The sequence below is a fragment of the Protopterus annectens genome, chromosome 1.part0 (assembly GCF_019279795.1).
Source record: "Protopterus annectens isolate FY-2018-M chromosome 1.part0, PAN1.0, whole genome shotgun sequence".
Taxonomy (NCBI): domain Eukaryota; kingdom Metazoa; phylum Chordata; order Ceratodontiformes; family Protopteridae; genus Protopterus; species Protopterus annectens.
Genome location: NC_056725.1, coordinates 1,281,346,148 through 1,281,373,263, shown reverse-complemented (window position 1 = coordinate 1,281,373,263; position 27,116 = coordinate 1,281,346,148). Strand labels below are relative to the sequence as shown.

Sequence of the window (27,116 nt, the reverse complement as noted above, 5' to 3'; positions counted from 1 at the left end):
TTTTGTTTCAGACACAGTTGTGTATGCTTGCCCTTTAGCTGTTACCTACCCTCCTTTTTTGTAAAGGGACCTGCATATCATAGCCCATGTACTGACTGTACTCGTAGTAGGTATCTACTTGCAAACAGATTATTAATAAACATTAACTTGCTTAACTATGCATAGTATTGCTTTTTAATACTATTTTTGCTGGAGTCTGTGCTATTTTTATGTTATCATACGATTACAAAATATTGTAAGAAACAAAAGAGATATTGACTTAACCAACACATGCCTAAAACAGATATATTCACATGAGTTACACTTACTGTCATTTGCCTTTTGCTGTACTCTAGATGAAAAAAAAAAAATACATGCATGTCAGTCCTGTGACATCATTTGTTTACTGCGTTTAACTACTCTCATTTGGCTTTAGAACTGTTATTTAAGTGCCTTGCTGTAACTGAATGAAAGTTGGTGCTGTGTACCCTTAACCATTTTTGAAATGTAGAATAGTACGTCGTAAATTATTTTTTTATCAGCATAAACTGCTGTTGCTTTAACTCTTTACTAGCCAGATTATATTTGTCAGTATTCTGATGTTCTTTGTGTTTCACTGTTGCAGTTATTACATTTGGGTAATCTGCTGGCAGGTTGCCCTCATTCGGCCTGAATAACAAAGTCTTGGGTCCTGCGTCAGTTGCTGTCTCCTCTTCCATGACGTCAGGTTATCAGGGGTATAAAACATGCAGCTGACGCCATTTTATTCAGTCTTTCTTGCCACGCGGTGCCCAAAGCAGTTCGCAAGTGCCGGTCGGCCGACTCCTGAAATTTTTGCATTCGAGTTTCAGAACCGAAGTCTTCAACTAAAGCTAAGTACCCCGTTGGGGAAACTTTTTCTTGTTCCTTACCGATGTCAGTAAAAGTTAATAATTGCATTACTTGTAGGAAGCAAATACCTCATAAGGATTTTCATTTGTACTGTATTCCTTGCCTAGGCGCAGATCATAATGTGCCTTGCTGTCGGTTTTGTGCTAGATTTAACCAACGCACAATTAAGCATCTCTATATTTTTGCTTCTAAATATTTTGGATCCAGATTTAGTTACCCTGAAATGTCATCAGTTAGCAGTCCGACTACCGGAGTTCACAAAAAACGCAAAGAAAAAGATGGAGACAGACCATTGAGGTCCAAAACCAACAACGAAACTTCTCCTAAGCCAGTCGCCGGTTTGCCGGTACTCAGTGAGGTGCTTTCGCAGCCCCTGATACCCGCTACTTTTGAGTCGCAGGCCTCTACCGAGACCCATGCGGAGTCCGGTATACCGCGAGATTCTCAGAGTATTGAACCCATGGATGTCTCTCCCTCGGATGGGTCCAGAGCCGCTGAGCAGGCACCGGCTTCTGAGGGTGTTTTCAGGCCTCAACATTTTTATACAAAACCAACACTAGCCTCAAAAACAAGATAAAAAACATCTTCTATGTCTAAAAAACCGATGCATGAGCCACATGCTCAGGGCCCTATGCCTAAAAAACAGATGATCAAAATGGCTGCGGACTTAATTACCTTGATCAGGGGTTTCCAACCCCCCCCCCCCGCTAAGAGACCTAGGCAAGGCACTGACTATGAATCTTCAGATCAGGTTTCCATTTCTTCTGATTCCTCTTCTGATCAGAAATTTTCTATCCCACCCTATGAGGATTCTGATGCAGAAGACTCCATCCCATCTGTATCTCCTCCTGAGGATTATTCTTTTGGAGAAAACTTGCATACTTTAAGGGAACATTTTCACTGGGAGAGTCAGGATTTCTCTGAATCAAAAAAAGAGGTTAGGGATTTTCTTTTTCTTCCTCAGCATAGGTCTTTGGCAATACCTCCTGTATTAAATATTGTTGATGATGTGTTTTTGGAATCAAGCATGGCTCCTGATTCCCTACCTCCGGCTCCTAGTAAGCCAGACAGATATTACAGGATTCATGACTCCCACAAATTTCTATTCAAAAATCCTGCTGATCCTGAGACTATCTCACAGGGTCCCAGAGGTGTAAAGGCATCTACAGCCAAAAATCCTACCCCCTCTGATAGAGATTCCAGGGCACTGGATAGATGGGGAAAGAAGGTTTATACATCTGCAACATTGGCAATTAGGGCCTTAAACTGCCAGTTTCATATGCTTAAATATCAACAGCATGTTATGGGTTTATTGAAACAGAAAATTATGTTGATTTCTGATTGTGTGGAAAATAAAGAATTACAGGAATTATTGCATTCAGCAGAACAGGTTGGAAAGCATACTTTGCAATGTGGTTTTGATCTGTGATTGGAAGGCATGCCTGCCTCAAGGAGAAAAATTTGCCTGATCATGTTAAAGCTAAATTGTTGGATGCCCTGTTGCAGCATGATACTCTGGTAATAAGGCAGAAGAGGTTTTAAAGAAAATGGAAGACAAAGCTAAATCTATGCAAACTGTAAAAGATTTCTTACAAGTGCAGCCACCCAGGTTCAGTAGGCACTGGCCTACTAAAAATTGGTCCTTTCCTGTGTCCAACAGAGCCTGTCAGGGCAAATCCAGGTACTCAAAAGGCTCTAGATACCAATCACAGGGTTCTTACAGGTCAAAGCAATGGGGTGCCTCCACCTCCAAATCTGGAGGAAAGAAAGCACAACCGTACAGTAAGCAGTCTCAATGACTTCCCTATACCTTCACCAAGCACGTATCTTTTGGCAGCCCCATTGGGGGGAAAATTAGCACTTCATGCTCAAAACTGGCAGTTAATTATCCAGGACAAGTGGGTATTAAACATAGTATCCCAGGGGTACAGATTTCATTTCCATACTTTGCCAATTCCAAATGGATGGCCAGATCTGCCACAAAATCAATGGGCAGAGGCTCAGAAACAAGTTATGTCCCTCATGGATATGGGGGCTATTCAACCAGTACCAGAAAAGGAAAAAGGACAAGGTTTTTATTCAAGGCTTTTCCTGGTACCCAGAAAAGACCATGCCTGGCGTCCAATACTGGACTTATCAATTTTGAACACGTTCCTGGACATTCCAAAATTCAAAATGCTAACTTTACAACAGCTGCTGCCTATGCTGGGAAGGAACGCTTGGTTAGTGACTCTAGACTTAAGAGGCATACCTGTATATCCCAATAAGGGAATCATGCAGAAGATACCTCCGCTTCAAGGCACGGTTTTTGCATTACCAATTCTCTGCACTGCCCTTTGGCTTATCTACTGCACCCAGGGTCTTTACAAAGTGCCTGGCACCAGTAATTGCATTCTGCAGACAAAGAAGCATACAAATTTATCCTTATCTGGACGACTGTCTCATTCAAGCAGGGGACAAGGACACTCCTCTTCAACATCTAACATTTGTAAAAAGGCTTCTAACATGGCTAGGGTACACAATAAATGAAAAGAAATCCCAACTGGTACCCTCTCAAATAATTTACATTCCTGGGTGCAAGCTTGAATACAACTGCCCAGATGGCTTACCTTATGCCAGACAAACAAAGGCAACTGACAACATACTTCAAACAAATGGCAACAAAAACCCGGTTATCTGCAAGATAAATTCTGCAGGCTTTGGGGTTCATGGCATCCTGCATTCTACTAATTCCATATGTGAGACTGCATATGAGGAAACTTCAATGGTATCTAAAAAGTTTATGGAGTCAACACTGTCACAGTCTGGAAACAATGATTCCTCTCATTCCCTGCCTACAACAGAAGTTTCTTTGGTGGGCAGAGACATGTCACCAAAACAAGGGACTGTCATTCACTCTACCCCCTGCCACCCAAACCCTAACTACAGGCTCATCAGTCTATGCATGGGGGGCCCACCTGACAGGGAGATGCATTCAGGCAAATGGTGCCCAAAATAATGCATCTGCATATCAACCAGAAAGAGATGCTAGCTTTTCAGAATGCACTGACAGCCTTCAAAGACTTACTTCATCCAGGACAACTACCGATAAAGATGGACAACACCACGTTTATGTGGTACATAAACAAGCAGGGGGGGTACACATTCCTACCACCTTTGCAGACTAGCCATGGGATTGTGGAACACAGCTTTGATTTACCAAATACATCTTCAAGCTCAATTCCTGCCAGGAAAACAAAATACTCTGGCGGACGACCTAAGCAGAAATCTTATGTACCCGCACGAGTGGAAACTGGATCCACAAATCTTCAGCATGTCAACACAGAAATGGGTGAGCCCAGACATAAATCTATTTGCCTCTCCCCAAAATGATCAACTGGACAAATTCTGCATAAGGGCCTATCACAGACAAGCATGGAAAGTGGATGCCCTATCCTTCAGTTGGAAAAACCTATCAGTCTATGTCTTCCCCCTCTGCCTCTTCTCTCCAAGGTCTTACTAAAGGTCAGACAGGAAAAACCAAAAATCATCCTAATTGCTCCCGACTGGCCTCACCAGCACTGGTATCCAATTCTAAGGAATATGTCTCGACTCCCTCCTTGATACTTGCCTCAAATACCTTATCTACTGTCTCAGCAGAACAATCAAATTCTGCACACTCCTCTCCAAACTCTGAACCTTGCAGCATGGCTGATCATTTAATTATTCAAACAACACCTCTCAGTAAGTCTGTGATGGATGTCATTTTGGAAGCCAGAAGGCCTAGTACCAGAAAATCTTATTCTGATAAATGGAAGAGATTCTGTGCTTGGAACCAAGCACAAGGAACGGACACAGCAAAGCCCAATATCCCTCAGATTTTTACAGTATTTGATTGAGATGCTTGACAAGGGCCTATCTTTTTCTTCAATAAAAATCCATGCCTCTGCCATCTCGGCTCATTACAACACGGAGCCTCCCCTCTTTTCTCATCCTCTGCTTAAACAGTATCTTAGAGGGGCCAAAAATTAAGGCCTCCCAGAAGATCACCAGCTCCTGCATGGGACCTCAATTTTGTGCTGGAAAAACTCACCCTGCCTCCTTTTGAACCAGCAGCTACTGTGGATATAAAATTTTTATCTTGGAAAACAGCTTTCATCTTGGCAATCACTTCAACAAGAAGAGTTTCAGAACTACAGGCTCTCATGGCTGTGGAGCCTTTTATTACATTTTACCCAGACAGGGTGTCCCTCAGGACCAATCCTTTTATGCCTAAGGTGGTATCCAGTGTGTCTCTTAACAAACAATTCACCTGCCAACATTTTACCCAAATCTGCAGAACAAGGGGGAGCAGATTCTGCATTCATTGGACGTACACAGACAATTAAGATTTTACTTAAACAGGACCAAATCTCTAAGAAAGTCTGAGCAACTACTGGTGGCATTTGCTGCAGGATCAGAGGGGAAGGCTATATCAAAGCAGACTATTTCTAAGTGGATAAGCCACTGCATTCGTTTCTGCTACTTGCACCATGTTAAACCTGTGCCCAAGAGGATCAGGTCACATTCCACCAGGGCTGCCTCTACATCAGCAGCTTTTCTCAGAGGAGTTCTAACCAAAGACATTCTAGAAGCTGCTACTTGGAGCTCTGTTCATACCTTCACAAAGCATTATCATTTGCCTCTCTTCTCCAAATCCAGGGCAGGCTTTGCCACTGCTGTTTTTCAGGGCCTTATAACCGCTCCTAATGCTATTTAGTTCCATCCTCCCATCCATAGCTTTGGGATTCTACTGAAACGTAATGACTGCAACAGTGAAACACGAAGAACATAGTACAGTTGTGTACACTTGCCATAAATGTAGATGTTCGAGTGTATTCACTGTTGCAGTCCGGGTTACCCACCCCCTTTTTCTATAACTTCTCTTTCCTTCATTGTATTCTAAAGCCTTTGTGGTGTATTTGCTTTTAGATGAAGGTAAAGTTTATGTTGCTAAAAGTGCATTTACATATATTTCTGTTTAGTTTTATATATATTTATTTTTTTGCTCCCTATTTGGGGGGCACCTGACACCTGGGGCAAGAAAAACTGAATAAAGTGGCATCGGCTGCATGTTTTATGCCCCTGATGACGTGACGTCATGGAAGAGGAGACCGCAACCGACGCAGGACCCAAGACTTTGTTATTCAGGTCGACTGAGGGCAACCTGCTAGCAGATTACCCAAATGTAATGACTGCAACAGTAAATACACTCTAACATCTACATTTATGGTAAGTGTACACAACTGTACTTTCTGCTGGAAGGTCTTATGCACTTTTTGAAAAAGTGTTTACATATGTTTTCTGAACTTTTTGAACTCACTCTATGTCTTAGAAGTTTATTAAACCTGTTTGTCAGTTTACATGAACCTCATCTTTGTTCGTATTTGTTTTGAAATGTGCAGTGCTTTTATGCCACGTTTGCTGTATGTAAGCCATGAAACGCTGAGGAATAAAATTTCGGAAGCAACGCTCAAGTGTATCATTGCATACAGCGCCTACAGCTTTAAGAACCCAAGCTTCAAATGTAATCATGTTATAAAAAGTACCCCTCTGTTCATCCCACTTAGGGAGAGTTTTTAACATTAGCTAAATGTGCTGGTTTTATGCACTGTAGATTCCTGTCATGGTGTGTGTCAGTCAGTTGCCTGTATTGCAAACTGACAGTTAACCCATTTGTTATACAAATAGCTTTACTCCCTTGTTCAATAACAGTTTGTGTGTTAATTTTAGTCTGTGAGACTTTCAAACATTGAGAAATTTCTTTTGTACATTTAGCAGTGTCAGCATGCATTTTACCAGACTCATTGCATTTATTACAGTAAATCTGAAAGTGACCCATGAAGTCAAGATAAACTCTTGCAAATTAGTCTGTAAAGTACAAACTTTGACATATAGAAACAGGAACCATTGTCTGTGCTTCAAGCATTACTTTATTCCGGTTCTATTCCAGGTTTTGTACAATACATGTATGACAAGGCATGCAAAAAGCAACATTTAAATAAAACATTTCTGTACATTCTGTGACACTTCTGCCTTATGTAGTAAAAACTTACAGGTACGAACATGCTGATTATACTATGTGTTTAAATAATTCCACACATTTACATATGATTCAGATACATCAACAGTAAAAGATGTAGTGCACGTCTTGGCATTTTCATGAATTGTATTCATTGTTAAAAGAAAAACAGAAGAAAATATTTACCACAAATGTTCAAGACAAGGTGATCAGGCTTGATACGAAGATCAGTTGTGGAAGAATTTTCTGCTCTCAGTCACTAGATGCTGGTGAAGGCAGGACCGGCAGTGGGATTCCCCTCTTCGTATCTCACCAACTGTCTGAAGAAAAATGATCGTACTGCCCTGTACTGCAGCGCAGTGATTCCATCCGCCAGGCAATGGATGAAGTAGTAAGAAAAAAAGAGTGCACTCAAAAGAACTGTGTAGGAATGTCACACTGTGAGAGGCACTTCTGCGGGTCACACCTCGCTGATTTCTTCAAACTGGCCAGGTCTCGCCACTGTAAAATGTATGTTACTACACTAAAAGGTAGTCTGTACCATTACTCAATGAAGACAATTGAGATGGTTCAATCTGATATGACATTCCTTTACTGCATATGAAGTAGACATTTAGTTTAACAATGAAAGATACATATGTAACAAAACCATACTTCAGCTTTACAGCATCATGACTGCAAGAATCAATGTCTCTCATACAAAAGTAAGAAGTCCAATTATAGTCTCTCTTCTGCCTGTATCAGCAGTTTAGAGAATTTGTTAGAATAATAAGTCTTTCTTTTGAAGCTGGTCTGCTGACAGTTTGTTTTCCATATCTCATACGTTCTGTTCCTGAAGAATAACGCCTCTGCTTTGCTCTTATCTTGCATGTCCTGTTGACGAAACACAGCTGCATACAAGAGTTCATCTTGACCTTCTTGTAGATAGTGAATTTCACAAACATAGTTTATACTTCTGACTTCTAATAACAATGAATGCCAAGCTATATGCTTTTGCCAAGAGTTTAAGCTAAGTGCACTGTACTACACTAAAAGCAGAATATTTATTTTACATTTTCAGAAAAATCCACTGAAAGCCATTTTCAACTTGTTCACTGCTGAAAGCAGAATATTTCAAATCTCACAGGTCTGATCTCGGATCAAGATCCTCATTCAGATTTAAAGTTATTAGGGACATGACTACTAAAGAAGCTACCACAGGTACTAATTATGGGGCTCTGTCCTGAAGGTTATGAAGATGCATCTTCCTCAGTACTAGTTATAAAAGTTGTACAATTACCTACACACTAAATCTGAATTTACAGTTCCATCTGCATCACCATAATCTGCCTCCATCCTCTTCTGTTGTCCTAGCAGAACCATTTAACCTGTCTGTAGATTTCTTGTGTTATGTTATCTCTTAACGTTTCTCTTTCTTGATTTCTGTCTTAGTGTAGGTGAATAGAAACCTAGAGAAGGATGCTTATTTACACAGCATTATGAGAAAAAAAGAGGAGCCATGTAGCCTAAAGACTGCTTAGATGCCAGATTAAGTTCACCTGGCCTTATTCCTGTAGGTGTTGAAGATGGCACTGATAGTTTAGCTGTTTTATTAGATTAAGTACGCAACTTTAATTTTTGTCCCAAACTCACTAAACAATACATTCTACCACATAGCAACCCGCACTTAATCTGAGCACATTCCGGTATTAATGTCATTTATCAATGGCATTGGTTTCTACGGCATCACCCTTCCTTTGAACTACTATATACACGCTTCCCACAAATCACAGATTAACACCTGTATACATTTTGTATTTTTTTTGTAGTTTTTGTTTACTCTCAATTTTACAAAGTATATTTTCCTGAATTGGGTGTTAAAATAATTTTAATTAGATAACTTATCTTTAATTGCATTTTAGCTTCATTTTAAAATAATTACAAGCATGGTGGCAATAAGGCTTGCCTATGTACTATTAACGTGGCTATCTAGTTATTAAAATATCTTGCCAGGAGCTTTTTGTACAAGTAAATGTTTTATGAAAAACATATAATAGAAATATTGTTTTGTTTATGTTTGTATTGCTTACACAATGACATATGCCGTACATGAAGCTTTTTTCCTATGGTCCTCTCTATAAATGGTCAGTACCTAATAAGGCTAACCAAATTATCTACATGTAAATAAATAAGTCATGCAGTCTTTTTGTAAAAATATTATGTTTTGTCTTGTTTCTGCTGTTTGTATTGCTTTTAATCTATATCTGGAGCTTTTCTCCTGTGGTCCTCTTAAATGAATGAATGAATAAATGAATAATTGAATGAATGGATGAATGCTGTGGTTCTTTTACTGGATAAACAGGGCAGAAAAAAGTGTAGTAACTATACTCTACCTAAATACTATTAGGGTATTTTTCACAGCATCACATAATTAAACAGCCTTTGAGTGGTTCTGGCTGAGTAATAATGATTACATGTTGATTAGACAAAAGGATACAGAGAGTAATAATATACAGTATCTGCACAGATGAATGGATGCATGCCAGAGAGGTACCATTGTGGTCATTACAGAGCCTGACCCTTATCAGTTACTGAAATATTTGGAAGGAAAGGCATGCCATTTTGTTAATGACACAGAATATGCAATAGGACTTTCCCATAAGCAAAACAATCCTCACACAGTGTGAATGTAGAAAGGATGAAAAAGATTGGAGCAGGACTGGTGAAATGGCCACAAGTATGCCAGTTTAAGTTTCTTATAAAAGAAGTTGTGGAATAATGTCTCTGTGAAGTAGTAGTCTGAGGGCGGGCATGCAGTTGAGGGAGAGCCATATAAGCATGAAAAGAAACTAGGGTACTGATATCCCTATGATCTGAAGAGAAGGAAGCAATGTGGTAGTTCATCAAAGATGGCAGTAAGATACCAGTTATATAGGAAGAGGCACGTTCATTACAAACAAAACAATGTTATTCTCTTAAGACCCATTCCTGACTATTCTGTCCATTTCTGGAGACCATGTATATACAAACATAAGCGGGATATAGGCAGTTCAAGGGAAATTAGCAAAATGGGGCTGAAGTTTTACAAGAAAACATAATGAAATTTGGATGAACTTTATATATGCAAGTTTGAAAAACAGATGCTGGTGGGATATTACAGAAATATTTCTGCACTTCAGAAGATTGCAGACTCCAGTTGGCTACCATAATTTATATTTTTGTCTCCATACTGCCTCCTGATTGTCAAACTACAGACTGGTCCTGTTACACTCAGTAGATGACAGCTAATAACTTAAGCTGACATGTATACATAGGATCATAGGAGGTTAGTAGAGTAATGGCCCTGGGGCCCTTACAAGCATAGCCAAGAGTTTATCCCCAAAAAGAAACCATAGTCAGCACTTGACGCCCTTGTCAGTGAGGGACACAGGTGAAACCCTTGACAAATTTATGGTTTCCCATCCACTTATCAAGGTTGCACTTGAAGAGGGTCAGTGAGGTACTCTGTTTGACGTGTATGAGAAGTCTGTTCCAGAGATGGGGCAGCCTCTGGGAGACAGACCAGTCTCTCCAGCAGGTTTTGTTGATTTTGCATATTAAATTTAGGCTTTTCAAATGGGTAATGCATGAGGAGGTAGATTTATGGATATGGAGCATCTCTAGTATAGTAGGACAGGGTTTGAGATTGCCTTGTAGGCGAGACACAGATCACCTCTGAGCAATCTATATGATACAGAGTAGAGTGATAGTGATTTGAGTCTGTCCACATAGGACAGGTGTTTGAGGCCATGGATTCTCTTTGTGAGTTATTTCTGTGGCCTTTCTAGTTGGTGCAGATGTTTGGAGAGGAACATACTAAACCTGGATTATACTCAGTTATGTGAGGGAGGAGTATAGAGAGGTAATAACCTCCTTTTTTCTGGATGCAAACCCTTTACTTATTAGATGAACCAAGTAAAATGCTTTTCTGACCACTACCGCTACATGATAGTCAAATGTGAGATTATCAACCTGAGTAGCCAGGTCTCTCATCACAGGTTGTGTGTTTAGGGGGTTACCGTTGATGTGGTAATCAGTAGGGTCCATGTTTCTGCAGAATGGTATGATGATACTTTTTTTGTGTTTAGCTTGAGGCCATGACTTTGGCACCAGTCATTAGTTGCTGTGAGACCCTCTTGCAGTATGCTAACATCATTTAGGGAGTCAATGACGGTACCTAACTTACAGTAGTCCACAAACTTAGCCACAGGCCTTTTATCTTTGCCAGGACCTCTGAGAAGTAGATGCCTAAGAGTAGGGGTCTAAGGATAGATCCTTGGGGAACTCCTCTAGTGACAGGTCTGCTATTGGAGGTGAAGGTGCCTGTTTTGACCTTGAAGGTCCTGTCGGTGAGCCAGTTGGCCACCCACCTGATAAGATAGAGATTTATGCCAAGTTGTGTTAGGTTTTCAATGATGCCCGAGTGGGGGATTGTGTCAAAGACCTTCTCCAAGTTAAGATAAGCTGTATGTACTGACTTTCCCATATCTAGGGCCTTGGGGTGATAGTCTCAAAGAAGTCAACCAGGTTCAACAGTCAAGATCTGCCTTTGACTGAAACCGAACTGGGTGGGGTCAAGTGCTTGGAGACTGCATATGTCCTTGTTTGAGATCCATAATAATATGCTCCATAGCTTTACAGCTCAGACTTGTCAAGCTAATGGGGCAATAGGTGCCAGGGTCAGTAGTGGCACCACCTTTGTTCAAGGTGTTGACAATGGCAGTTCTCCACTCTGCTGGAATGAAGCCTATACTTAGGTTTTGGTTGAATATTGCACTCAAATGCGAAGCCAATTCTTGCTGGAGCTGGTGCAGAATACGGCCTGGGATATTATCAAGTCCCATGGAAGCTGTGTTCCTTGCCTTGGATAGGGCCTTTAACACTTGATCTATGGAGATGTGAGGTGCGGGACAAGTATTGTGGATGTCCAAAGGGCATTTGGGGAGGGATGGGGGTGTGAAGTTTGCCACGAACCTATCTGCTATCAAGTTGGCTAAGTCAGCAGGAACAGTGTAAGTGATACTGTTAAGTACTAATTCAGAACAAACCTGGGTTTTGCAATGGAGGTTCCTGACATAACTCTTTCCTTGAGGAGCAGATTTTAGTTCTGTTGGGTATGGCGGAGTCCAAGCAGCTGTACAGGTGCTTGTAAACTGTGTTGGCATACTGTTCAGCATAGTTGTGTGCATCCTCTGAGGGTGGTGGTGGTGTGAAGCTACCCTCCCTTAGGAGGTTTTAGTCAGCTTGTGAGAAATTTTTTAGCTTGATTATGCTGGGGGGGGGGGGGTTGTGTAGGATAGAACCTTTGAACGAGACAGTCCGATGATCTGATCTCACCAGGGAAGAATATACAATGGGAGTGGTGCAGCAGTCACCCATGTTGGTGACAACCAAGTCCAGAATGTTATCTCCCCTAGTGGGGGATGAGACGAGCTGGTCTAGTGCATTAGAACTGATGAAGTCAAAGAATCGTTGAGTGAATGCATTACTGCAGGAATAGTTCACCCGGTCTATGGTGGGGTAGTTTGAAATCACCAAGGATCAGGGTGTTAGGGGTACCTTGATGGAGTCAAGTAGATCCAGGTAAGAGGAGTGGATGTGCTGAGTCATGGAGGGAGGTCTATAGCTGGCTATAACTTGGATGGGTGTCTTACCAACTGTCAGGTGCACCTGGAATAGTTCCAGTGCATCATACTGGCAGACCAGTCTGGAGGTGTGCCTGTCCTTAATAAAGATAGAGACACCCTTACTCTTCCCGACCTCATTTTGGTGTTGGAATGTGTGGAATGAGGTATAGCCTGGTAAGGCAGAGGTGCTCTCCTTAATCCTGAACCAGGTTTCCGTGACCACACAGACATCGGCATCTTCCAATGCAAGGAGAGCCTTCACTGAGTGTATTTTCAGGTTAAGGCTCCTAGCTTGACCTTCAGTTTGTTTTTTGACAGATCTTTTATGCTGGAAGATTTGTCTGAGACATTGCCTAACAGAGGCGCAATGGGGGAGGAGAGAGCCTAGGCCAGGATCCGGAAACCCAGTAGTGACAGGTGGAGGCCATCTCTGGCAAAGGAACAAGGTCTGTCAGCCATGTCATCCCAGGCAGACAGATACTGGATCCCCTTGGAATAACACCAGAAATTAAGCCAATTGTTGAAGTCAGTTATTTTTTGTTAGTATTGTGGTAACATTCTTGGTGAAGGTAGGATGCTGCTTAGGGCTAGGGTCATACCTGCCTGGGACACATACTCTGAGAGCTCAATCATGTCTCTCTTCATATAGTACAGGGAGGTATGTCCCAAGTCATTCACACCAACATTGACGGTGTTATACTTGTACTTGTTGTGGAGAGACTTAAGTGAGTGCATGATGTGACGGATTCTGGCATCCAACAGACAATTGACCATAACCTTCTCCTTGTCGAGCCTGGTGAGGGGGCCATCAGTGTGTCCCACAATTGAGTCGCCAATGACTAGTATGTTTGGTTTATTGTTATGCCTTATGGGCTGCATTAGTTTATTGTTATGCCTTATGGGCTGCGTTTGTGAGACACTGGCATGTTTTCTGCTGTGTGTGATGTATTTGGTGTTGTGTGTGGAATGTTTGTGAGTATGTTTTGGAGGTCTCTTCTGTTTAGGTAAGTTTTTTTTAAGGACCTCTGTAAAGGTGGGTGTGTGTTGTGCTTGGTTATGTGGTGTTTGTGCTGGCAATCTCCTCTTTGTCAGGAGTACTGACTGTGGTGCGAGACAGCATGGATTCCAGGTTACTGATGTAGATGCAACCATGAAGTTTTCACTTTTAATGGCCCTAACTCTTACCCTGGTGGCTGATATGACATCTGCACCCCCTCAAGGGGGCATCCTAGGCTCCCTCCCTTGCTTGTGAATGCTCTCGCATGAATACTGTCCTCCTCAGAACTACCATCACTGACATGAGATTGCCAAGCCTATGTGCTTTAGTCTTGCAGCCATTTTGAATGTGTAAGATGCTTGCCTGGGAGCCATTGACTGAACGTGACTGCCTGCTCCCTCTCCCCAGAATTGGCAAGACAGAGTAAGATACTCACACCCACTTTCCCCTCTTCTGGTGATCCACTGCCTGAGGGGTTTGATTCTCACATTTGAAAGGGAAATTGGCTGGGTTTAACGTACGTACTAATGAACCTATGAAATGTGGTGTCAAAGGTTTTGGAAAGCTCAGAAAATAAGGTACCTGTACTTGCCTTTTACATGTGTTGCAATGAACTGACAGTGAGGTTTTTGAGAGTGTTAATTAATACATGGGCCCTAGTGGATCTTCAACAGACTGTAGTTCTCGTAAGAGTCAGCCAAGTCTCTAGTGCTTTGGCAGTGCAAATGAGTAGTGACATTGGCATGTAGTCCTCCTGTTTGTTAAGGTCTTCTGTTTAGTACGTTAATACTGTATTTCCAGAGATCTTGGAGTGGGTTTTGAAGTTGATGAAAGGGGAGTGAATTTTACTCTGCCTTAAAAGATTTGGTCACTGTTCTGTTTTTTTTCCCAGAAGTCAGATTTAATATTGAGGTGCAGCCGGCACCGTGCTGCTATCTCGGGACTTGGCATCCAGATGAGGTTGCTTGTTGAAACTATTCATTTTAGTAGCGGATGTCTGATCTGTTTTGATTTGTGCAGAAGAGATTGCTGCTGTCACTGGATGTAAGTCATTGACTGTTGTGGCTAGTTTCAATATGATAAACATCATAGAAAGTCCATTAGCCACATTAGTATACACTGGGCCATTGGCTAACTCTTCATTCTGTGTTCTGTGCCTGAAATTCAGAAGGCAGTTTGAACAGGGGTATTTGAATTTTGACACTATGGCTTTTTCACACATTGCAGCCAGTTATATATCTTTGTGATTGCTTTACTAAAATGAACAACACCTTTTGAACCTCACTATTGCCTCAATCATTTTATCTGATAGAAAAACAAAGCTTGTCTTTGGAGGTAATGCCCATATTGTTTTTTTACTGTTTTATTGCCCCCATGTTCATCTGCATAAAATGTATCAATTTTGTTAAAACAGTGTACAAGTAACAAATTAAAGTTACATACATTAAAGCAGTAAAACTGATAATGAGAAAAAACGTACCCTAGGATTTGAAAAAGTCACTTGTATCTTGTTTGTATCTTTCATCTTTTCCCGGTTAGGGGTCACCACAGCATAACTCCAGTCCGCTAATAATTGGTAGTGAATTTGTACGTACCGGGTTACCAGCCCTGACGCACAACCTTCAACGAAGGCACGCCCCATTCACATATGCCTCCACACAGAAGACGCTCTAGCTGAGAATAGAACAGGACAATGTCTTGCTATGAGGCGACAATGCTACCGCAGCACCACCACCGCAGTAAGCAATTTGAAAAAGTCACTATTCATGCTAATTGCTCAGTGCAGGTTAGTCAGCATACCTTCAACTGTCCTGATTTTTGCAGAATGTATAGATCTTTGCCTCAATTTTTTTGTCTGTTCCTCGTCAAATTTGTGGTTTTATGGCAAATCCACTAAATAATGGCATACATTTAATTTTCACAGTTCATATCCTTCAGAAAATGCATGCCCGTACAAATCCTGTTATTCTAGTACTTTCTAAATATTTAGGAGCAATATTTAAAATCTGTCCCTACTTTTGGGCCTTTCCCTTCCCATTATTTTAGGCTTTGTCCAGATTTTTGTGTACTGAGAGGTTGAGAGGTATGTTAGTCAATGTGACAACAGGAGATTATGGTTCAGAATGAGGTATAACTACAGTGAAAAAGACCTCCATTATTGGTCCATTAGCATATCCCTGAATCAAACAATACTGCTGTCAGACCTGACCATGCTGTAGTGGCACATGCATTGCGTTAGCAAAGACACACACACACACACACACACACACACACACACACACACACACACACACACAAAAATGTGTACACACACACACACACACACAAAAATGTGTGCACATACACACACACACACACTGTCCCCAGATGTGTGCACATACACACACACACACACTGTCCCCAGATGTGTGCACATACACACACACACTGTCCCCAAATGTGTGCACATAGACATGCACACTGTCCCCAAATGTGTGCACATAGACACACACACTCACTGTCCCCAAATGTGTGCACATAGACACACACACTCACTGTCCCCAAATGTGTGCACATAGACACACACACTCACTGTCCCCAAATGTGTGCACATAGACACACACACACTCACTGTCCCCAAATGTGTGCACATAGACACACACACACACTCACTGTCCCCAAATGTGTGCACATACACACACACACTCACTGTCCCCAAATGTGTGCACATACACACACACACTCACTGTCCCCAAATGTGTGCACATACACACACACACTCACTGTCCCCAAATGTGTGCACATACACACACTCACTGTCCCCAAATGTGTGCACATACACACACTCACTGTCCCCAAATGTGTGCACATACACACACACACACACACTGTTTCCAAATGTGTGCATATACACACACACACACACACACACACACACACTCTGTCCCCAAATGTGTGCACATACACACACACACACACACACACACACACACACTCTGTCCCCAAATGTGTGCACATACACACACACACACACACACACACACACACTGTCCCCAAATGTGTGCACATACACACACACACACACACACACACACTCTGTCCCCAAATGTGTGCACATACACACACACACACACACACACACACACACACACACACACACTCTGTCCCCAAATGTGTGCACATACACACACACACACACACACTCTGTCCCCAAATGTGTGCACATACACACACACACACTCTGTCCCCAAATGTGTGCACATACACACACACACACTCTGTCCCCAAATGTGTGCACATACACACACACACACACACACTCTGTCCCCAAATGTGTGCACATACACACACACACACACTCTGTCCCCAAATGTGTGCACATACACACACACACACACACACTCTGTCCCCAAATGTGTGCACATACACACACACACACACACACACACACACACACACACTGTCCTCAAATGTGTGCAGATACACACACACACTGTCCCCAAGTGTGTGCACATACACACATATCCACTGATCAACAAACAAGTCCCCTCATAATTGATTCCTCTTATAGAAACACTTTGTACTTGCATGCACCCTCGACACACACACACACACACACACACACACACACACACACACACACACACACACACACACACACACACACACACACACACACACATCCAAGCAGCCTCATTTGTGAACTTACAGACAAGCGCACAAACTTTCATGCACATACACGCAATAGCACCCCACCCCACAGTTTTGCTGAACTTACCTGCATTGTGGGCACTTCCAAAGGAGTGAATTGGTGAATGCACTGTTTTGATGTCAGTCAGTTTTTCCTCCTAGAATAAAATTTTACTTGGCAGAGTGTTTTTTGAGTCACTTAACTAAACTGAGATCTGCAGATGTTTCCAGGTAGAGCTCATGACTAATGAGTATTGGCTGCTCCTCCAGATTGCTGCATTGACATGTAGCTTTGCCTGCAAGACCACTCTGTGTAAGTAGAAAACTTCACTTGTAGAGTGGCGTATAAGTGGAAAGGCTTAGTGAGATGTGGAAACCTTCTGAGATGAGGCTTGTGTGTCACATTAAGTCTTTCTGAATGCCAGGGCTGATACCACATGCCAAAGCAATAGCTGTTTCATTTGTGCATAGCAGCAGGCTTGTAGTACAGCCATTTCTAGGGCTGTGTCCATAGGTGAACAATTAAATTTTGCTAGATTTCTGTTGAGAGGTGGTTTAATAATGAGAAGGATTATTGCATCTGCAGACTGTTTGAAATCGCTAGACTGTAAAAATCTGTAGGTTGTATTGGAGCTGGAATGATATGGTGGTGCAGTGGTGCTCTTACTGCCCTGATACAGCTAATCAAATATTTCAGTGCAGCAGGAGATCAAAACTAAATCAAGTGAGGGGCAAATGAAGTTAGTTGGGCAGATGCAGCAGTTTTCTAAAGAAATTGCTTCAGGGAGGGCTATCGGCTGCAAACACCAGCTGAAGGTAGTATGCAGATGGCTGTGCAGGTACCCATGTAGGTCTAGAGACAAATATTAAGGCAAAGCCCTGTCGTATGTTGAGCTTCAAGAAAAAGCATTATGTTTCACAAAGCAGTAATTATGACTTCTGCAGCTCTGAAGATAAATGTGCTTAGTATTTTGGTAAATAGTGACAGTATTAGAAAACCCACAGAACAAAAACATGATTAAGAATTAGTGAGAGAGTGAGAGAGAGAGTGATTAAGAATTAGTGAGAGAGAGAGAGATGGCCTATGTCACAGAAGCTGTACCAGGACTAGAAAGTCCAACAGATAGTTTAAATAATAGAGGGAAGTTGCCAAATCCCGACGGTTGCCGATTTCACAATAAAGGAAGGCAGAATATCAGAACAGTTGTGCAAACCAAGTACCCATTGTGTGGGCTGAGCTTTGCTGTTTACCAGAAAGCAAGCCACAGAGGACGGAGCTAGACAGACGGTGGTCTACAAGTACTCTGATGACTTCAGGACAAAGTCTGGTGCTATAGTGACAGAATTAGCACTGAAACAATCTCACTTAGTAATTTGTGTGATCAGACATACTTTGAAGTGTTCCTGTCTGTTCCATAGCAAGTAACTTATGTGGACAGTGTTAAATTCTCCAAGAGGAAACCTGCATGCTTACAGGATAATAGGTAAGGTCAGACATAGGAATCTGAACGTATTCAAGTCTTTTTGTTTTGGTTTGTATGAGTGAATGGGCAGTTGTGTTACAACATGTGTCTGCATTGTTGATGCAAGTTTTTTATGTGAATAATATATGGTTGAAATACTAAAGAATTCATAATCTGAAAAAATATTTTCAGTACTTTTAAATGAACCTTTAACCAAGCTTGTGTTTACTTCTTCTTGTAGTTTGGCCCAGTCTTTTCCTGTTAGTTTTAGGAGGTGAGGTGGAGCTGCTATTCTTTCACTGTTATTGCAATTTGATGATATAAGCAGTGTAAACATGATGAAAACCACAGATTACATTGAGGTAGGGACCATCACACGTCCATGGCTCAAAACAACATTATTGATGTACCTGCAGTAATGAGATCTTGTTACCAAAAGGTAGCAGCTAACAGCAGGTGTTAAGTTTTCACTGCATGCTGCTGCAGACATCTGGAAATTCAGAGTTGATGTGATGCTTTAAGTAAGAAACGATTACAAAAAATAAATGCACAAATATATGTATGTAGATAATTATATATTTAAAAGGAGAATGCCTTAGGCTCAGCAGAGCTTTTCTTTTTATTTAAGTAAATGCTGCTTCAATTAAAACTATCACAGTTTGTAGTAGTTTTCTTACATTTACACTGCTTGATAGTTCTCAGCTTTCAAAAGCATAAGCTGCAGACAAGTTCTGTAATACATTTCAACGATGCCTTTTATTGAAATAAGTTGGGGTGAGCTACTTGACTTTGTGACATGAATTCCAGTTCAGTAGTAAAGGTGTAAAGGCCATGGCAAAAAGGTGAAGTATTTCAATTTCACATTTATATTCTACACTTTGGGCAGGACTGCTGGTGTAAAATTCACTGCTTCATTTATCTGAAATGCCAGAACACACACACACACACACACACACACACACACACACACACACAGACACACACACACACACACACACGCATGCAGTGTGCATTTAGATGAGGTGCAAAGCCTCCCATTCCCAACGTATATGAATGTTGTACTTGTGGGTTTTACCCAGGTTGCATGTATACGGTGCCAAGAGCTGCGCTGAACATGTCTTGTTTTGCTTATTGAGAGAATGCAGTTGCATGATATATATGCAGTTTGGGGGAATGATATCAACTCTCTGATTACATCTTGGTAAAAGATAAGTATACAGTTCTGTTTGGTTTTAATGAACATTTGTTTAGTCTGATGAATCATTTTTAAGAACATGAATGAAAATAAAAGCCTTAAACAGAACACTACTAAGCAGCATTACTTCAATTCAGTTTTCATTGTAGGATATTTGGCTTATTAATTAAAAATGTACAACATGCACCCCTATCTTTTCCTGAAAGCTTCCTACATTGCAGGGTAACATCTATGCAGAAGAACTGTGTCTGTGCTCATAAGAACATGCTTGTGCATTCCCTGGTAGGCTGTTTGTCAGAAACCTTTGTATTTAGAGTCGCTCTGTCCTTTAGCAGAAGTGTCGGATGGTGAAGAGTAATACTTGACCTTGTCTCTTCTGACTGGATCATCAGCTTTGTGCCATTTGTCCTTTAATTCTTTTATGTGGAATGTGGATTGATCTGGACTGAAACTCATCTCCGTGTCTTGTTCAGGATTTCCATCCTTCTTGGGGCTAGGAGTGGAACTTTGTTCATGGTATGGAATGTCTGTTCTCCTCTAGTTATAGTGCAAGTCCTCTGGATACCCTGTAGTAAGTTCTGGAAAATCAGATTTCCCTGCTTTGATATTAGTTCAAGGCCCTCGTGCTGGCTGACATGCCTGATTTAATCTATATCCCTTCTTTAGATGTTTGCCTTGTGTCTGCTTAATAATTTAAAAACTGAGTACTTGTAATAGTATGGCCTGGTGCAGACATACTGGCCTTTATTAAAACTTTGTAATAGTGGCATACCTCTCAACTGTCCAGATTTTTGCCTCATATTTGAGTCTTTTCCTGATAACATTTATGGTTTTCTGGCAAATTATTGAGGTTTGAAGTCACTAAATAATACTAAATAATGACAGGCATTTGAGTTTCAGACTTCATATCCTTCAGGAAATACAGAATAATGCAAAACCTGTTATTCTAGCAACTTTGGTAAATTTATATGAGCGATATTTAATGTCTGTCCCTGTTTTGGGGCCTTTGTCCCCCCCTTTTATTTCTGTCTTTGTCCGGATTTCTTGCACCGAGAGTTTGATAGGTATGAATAATGGTTTTGCCTTATTTGCATTTGCTTGTCATTGGCTTATTTTAAAGTATTAATCTTCTGTAAGTCTGTGTTTGTGATCAGAAGTTTCTTTTCATAGACCTCTCATTTATGGTTGCTTACATGACATTTGTGTGTGTGACAATTGTATATTTTGTGTTACATTGGCTTTTTACCATAGGATTACCCAATAGTTTTTTTTCCTTTTAGAAAGTATGTATGTGGCTGGGTGATGGTGTGCTAAAATTAAATGTTTTTATACTATTGTTTTTTCATGAAGATTCGAAAGTCAGTTGATGTGATCAGTGGCCTGTTGTCAAAGACTGCTTGGGCAACTCATTTCTACCACTTACTACGTTTAAAATTTTGTATTTTTTCTTTTGTTACATGGTTGATTCCATGTAGGCCATTTGCGGCCACTATAATTGAGCGTTCACTACCATAAGAAAAATAGCCTTCTGTGAAATGACTTGCACAGTAGTATTTATGTGTTGCTTTTTGTTTGGCTACTCCCAGCAGTGTGCTCTTGATGGTGTATTTCTGACCATCTGGCATCTGATGCGTTTGTTAAGTTCTGTGATTTGACAGGCCAATATACACAACTTCCTGCTAGAATTTTAATTTTCAGTGTGACAGGATCCTTACTATAGATCGTCTCCTACAGCATGTGTGGGCCTCTTTCCTAACATCATAATGATAGAGTGGGTGAAAAAATATTTAACATAGTCTGAACACTTTAAAAACATGTGAGTTATACACCTGGTGCCTGGATGTTTTGGGACAACAGGGAAGAAACAGACAAGAGAGAAGATAATGGGATTCATGGAATTCATCAACAATACCACAGAATTTTTAAAATGTACATATGAATATAACAATTCCAGTATCGCATATTTAGATATTTGGCTTATGAAGGATATGACAGCAGGGAAATATATATCCAGAATATGTTGAAAACCAACACATTTTAATACGTACCTCCATCAAACTAGTTCCCACCCTCAGACACAAAAGTGGGCAGTAGTAAAAGGACAGTTTGCCCAAGCTGCCTGTATGGCTTCTTAGATGAGTGTCTGAACATTAACAACATGTTCCTGGCTAGAGAATACCTAAATGGGAGTATTCATAAATTCATGTACTAAGTCATAAATAAAAGACACAGCAATTTCTATAGACCCATACTGGACACTGAGAACAGACCAAACTTTCATGCCACATGTTTGAATGAAAACGCTCTTGAAACAAGCATCAGTAATAGGCTTCATGAAACTGAAATGGCACTCACAGTACAGTAGAGAGCTGATTATCCAAAATGTCAGTTATCCGAACCAGCCTTCCAAAGTTTCTGGGTAAGAAAAATCATAAAGTCTGAATATGTAAACATATGTATTTGCTTGAGCATGTGTTTGAGCTTGTAGCCAGCTTGTGTGTGAAAAATATTCTTTATTGTCCACTGAAAGCTCTGAATGATTGAAAAGTGTATTCCTACGTGCAGAAAAAAAACAAGATTTTAGAAGTTTTTTATCCAGTTCAGTTATTTGTTTGGTGGTGCATATAACTGTGAAATATCAAAGGTGATATACGCTGCCTTATGCCAGGAGTGGCCTTGTTTCTACATTGGGAAGATAGAACATAGATTCAGGGATCATATTTATGAACGCCAATATGATATCAGAAATAGTAATGATAAAAATGCTGTAGCAAAACATCTTAAGGAGCATCTCAGTCATAGTTGTAAATTTGTGGTAATAGAGCAAGTAGAGAAGAAAATACAGAGAGGCCCTTGGCAATTGTTACTTAAAAAGAGAGTGTTATACTGGTGGCTAAACCTAATGCAAGTACATGGTCAGGCCTTAATGAACAAACATCTGTCAGTTGTCTATTAAAATTCAAAGCTTTACAGAGTTAACTATAAAATTACAAGAAATATTTGTAGGAGGATATATATTTTTTCTGTACAATGATTTTTTTTTAAAAACTGTACATTAGTTGTACATATAAATATATACAAACAGTATCAGTCCTTTTAGATGTATCATAATTCATGTTTCTATATTTTTGCGTATTTTATTCAGAATTTTCACTGTGTATTCGTTTACATAAATGTATTGAAGTTTTATATGTGTTTAAAATGGGGTACACAATAAATGTTGTCATGTCCCTTTAAATGTACTTTGAATGCACCACTTGTGACATCACAGTGATCATGCGATCTTAACCAGGAAATTTAAACTGTCATTTTCCATCCATCCATCCTCAACCCCTTTTCCCATTTTGCACATGGGGTCAGGGTGTCACTTCAGCAGTGACAATCCTCTCACACGCGCACATACACTCTCACCTACAGCCAATTTAGTGTGTCCAGTTCGCCTACTGCATGTTTTTGGAATGTGGGAGGAAACCGGAGCACCTGTTTCTCCATTATCTGATGACGTTTGTTATGGAGTAAATGAAAGCGCTAATCTTGACAAGTTTCTCTTGCTACTTTTCTGAATTGGAATACATATTTGTGAGTTCGTGACTGGTCGGAGTCTCTGAAGACTTGCTGCTTTTTACTTGGTTGCTTGTGTGAGGTATGGTTTACTTCAGTTTGTCTCCTACACTCTCATCTACAGTCTATGAGGAATGGCAGTTTTGAATTCGTACAGTAGCATGCCTTGGTGCAAAGATAACTGCTTCTTTTGTATTTATAAAAGATGGACATTACTTCTGCTGTTCATTGCTCATTGTTTTATCACCAGCTCATACACGTTTGACAGCACAAGATCATTCTGTCTACACCTGTCTTTTTCTGTCTGTCTTTGCTCTCTTTCTCTTTGTGAATATTGGCATTGGTAGGTGCAGTTATGACATTAAAGATGTGTAATATATGTTAATGGATCATCGGGGCTGGACTCGTGGCTTTTCATACAGTGGTCTGGGCAGCGCATCAGCATTACATTGTTGTAATTATTTTACACTTTATGTGACACGAATGTGCCCCCATAAACATGTAACTTTACTGGAGCCTGGCTGTAGTTTTCTGTGAAACTCCTTTCCTAGGATTGAAAATGAAACCAGTGATTGGTGAACAGTAGCCAGAATAAACATTTGTTCACAGGCATTAGTGAAACGTATGTACGCCACTTAATAGGCTAAAGAATTCTATGTCAGCTGTGACAAGAATTCCTTTTATCTTTTGCTTAAGAGAATGGTACACATAAAACGCACAGAAAATGGTAGTGATTTCCATACCATGCATAATTGTGAGATAAACAAGTACTGACTAATCACATACCAGCCACATAGGCATAGCCTTGTTAGACGTATGTCAGTAACTCTTCTGATGTGTTCATGTGTTTTGGTGCTGTGAAAAACTTTGCAGTGGTCTCCAGTCCCACACTGAACCATTTTTGTAGCAAAGCATTAACTGAGTGTAACACCATAGGAACTGTAGGAAGGACTTTGTGTAGTACTTCTCCAGTCCAAGGTACAATCACAACTGTGAAATGTTTTTATAGGTTTATACATTCATGGTGGGTACTAGGCTATCTGCCCAAGGGCCTAAGTAAGCCTAGGCAACAAGGTTCCCTGGCTTACGCCACCCAAGAAAGTTAAGTTCCTGTGCCCCTGTCGAGCAGAGCCACAGAAGTGATCCCCGGGGTGTATTTCCTATTTCCCATCCACTCATCAAGATTTTTCTTGAAGAGTGCTAATGAGGAACTTTTCTTGACATAGATGGGTAGCCTGTTCCAGAGTATATGAAGTCTCTGGGACAAGAATCTATTCCTCCAACAAAGTTTAGGTCCCTAGAGTGTGTAGCTCAAAGGGATTGGGATTTATTTAGGTGTAGCATGTCCAGCAGCTCTGGGTTTAACATAGCTTTATATGTTAGGCAGAGATCTCCTCGGAGTAGGCGATATGCTACAGAGTAAAGCTGGAGTTTTTTGAGACGGTTAGTGTAGGGCATCTGTTTGAGCCCAATAATCCTCTTTGTGAGGTGCTTCTGCGGCCTTTCCAGCTGCTGCAGATGTCTTGTGAGGCACATTCCAAAAGGGGTGTTGTACTCTATAATGGGTCTAATGAGTGCCGAGTAGAGGGGGAACAATGACCTCTTTTTTCCTGTATGAGAACCTTTTTGTGATGAGGTGTGCCACATGGAAGGATTTCCTGACTACTGTGGCGATGTGATTATCAAAGGAGAGACAACTGTCCACCTGGGTCCCAAGGTCTCTTATCACACATTCGGCATTAGGTAGACAGCCGTTTATGTGGTAGTTCATGGGTACAGAGTTTTTACCAAAGGGGATGACAATGCATTTTTTGGCATTGAGCTTGAGACCATGCCTCTGACACCAGGCATCTGTCTTAGTGAGGACCTTCTGTAGGATGTCCACATCATTTAGGGACTTGACTATGGCTCCTAGTTTGCAGTCATCTGTGGTACTCCACTTGTCACTGGTTTGAAGTCAGATTTTGGAGTCTGCAACTTTTACAGTGTGGGTTCTGTCAGTGAGACAGTTGGCAACCCATCTTGTGACATAGGGATTTATACCTAGTTTAGTGAGTTTAAGTATAATTCCAGAATGGGGGATGGTGTCGAAAGTCTTGGCAAGGTCAAGATAGGCTGTGTGATCCACCTTACCCTTGTCTATAGCTTTGGTGACTGGCTCAAAGAAGTTGGTTGGGTTCAGAAGGCATGATCTGCCTTTCACAAACTCAAACTGGGTGGGATCCAGAGTTTGGAGGTTAACAATGTCTTTGTTTGAGTTCCATTGCCTTGCAGACCAGGCTCGTCAGGCTAATAGGGCAATAGTTCCCAGGATCAGTGGTGGCTCCCCCTTTGTGGAGTGGTATAACTGTTGATGTGCGCCATTCAGTGACTAGGTCTAGAAATCTTTAATTTCCTCCATTATTTTTTGTCAATTGTATAGCTATAATATATTTCATTTTTTAAAGAACTCATAGTTGTCTGCATTGATTCTTGAGCATGTACTTCCTTACCTTTCTAGAACTATAATTTAGTTTATATTGCTCATGCACTGTTTAAAAAAAAAAACACCTTTATTGACTCATTTATTTTTATTTATTTATTTATTTATTTATTTGCAGTTGGTTTACCAGGATAGTCCATTGGGTCTAAAAGAACCCGTTTTCAATGGAGTCCTGGGGAGAAAAGCTCCAAAAACAAACAAACAGACTAGGTACATACAATAGAAAAGCTCCAAAAACAAACAAACAGACTAGGTACATACAATAGATTACAATCATAATTATGCAAATGTAAAAAGAGAATATAGACATTGAGTTAGAATTTGAGATACATTCCAACAATGGAATCTTGTAAAAAATAAAATAAATGTGAGGTGTTTGGGCTTTTGAAGAGGAGGTATTGCTTTGTCATGCAGAGTAGTTATTTTGTGGGGAGCATTAGCAATATAGGCATAGTCAAGTGACATGAGAATGAATGGAAGATGAAGATTTCCATATTTTTATGAGGGATGGGAGCAAGAGCATTCCCATTGGGCCTTTAGATGTATGTGAAGGGATTTTTTGAACATGTAATGATTAGAGATGGTGTGAATGGATGGTGGGAGTGAGTTCCAAAGACGAGCTAGGTTAAAGGATAGTAAGTTTTTGCCTGGGGGACGAGTAGGTTTATGTACTTCTAATAGGTTTTGATTGTTTGACCTTAAGACTCTTGTCAGGTAGGTGCATCTTAAAAGCAGAAGACAGGGAGGGACAGAGAGAGGGGTTGTTAATGAGCTTATGGGCTAGTGTTAACTGAGTATAGTTGAGATGATTTGGTAGTTCAAGCCAATTTAGTTTTTGGAGGGAGGAACAGTGGTGGGTGGAAGACCTGTGGCTGTTAGCGAACTTGGCGATTTTGTTGTAGCATGAAGAAAGTTGTTTTTTTAGAGAGGACTGAAGATTAGTTAGGAGTGGTGCTCCATAGAGAAGGGAGGGAATAAGAAAGGAAGAAGAGAGAGTGATTTTAGAGGTCCTTGTGAGGTACTGATTTTGACTGTAGAGCATACCTAGTTTTTGGTGTTTTTTTTAATATTTAGTTGCAGATGGGAGTTGAAATTAAGCTGGTTATCAATTTGGACACCAAGTAACTTAGTTTCAGACACTAGTTCTAGACATGAGTTGTTTTGACTAGTAATCAAGAATGTGTCTATATCGAA

The 27,116-nt window shown here is 40.7% G+C and overlaps 1 protein-coding gene across 1 annotated transcript in view; it reads left to right on the top strand.

Annotated features, from left to right (window-relative positions):
- The window catches only part of MALT1 (MALT1 paracaspase), a gene marked incomplete in the record, with an annotated part of 841,583 nt that overhangs the window by 45,906 nt on the left and 768,561 nt on the right, over positions 1-27,116 (top strand).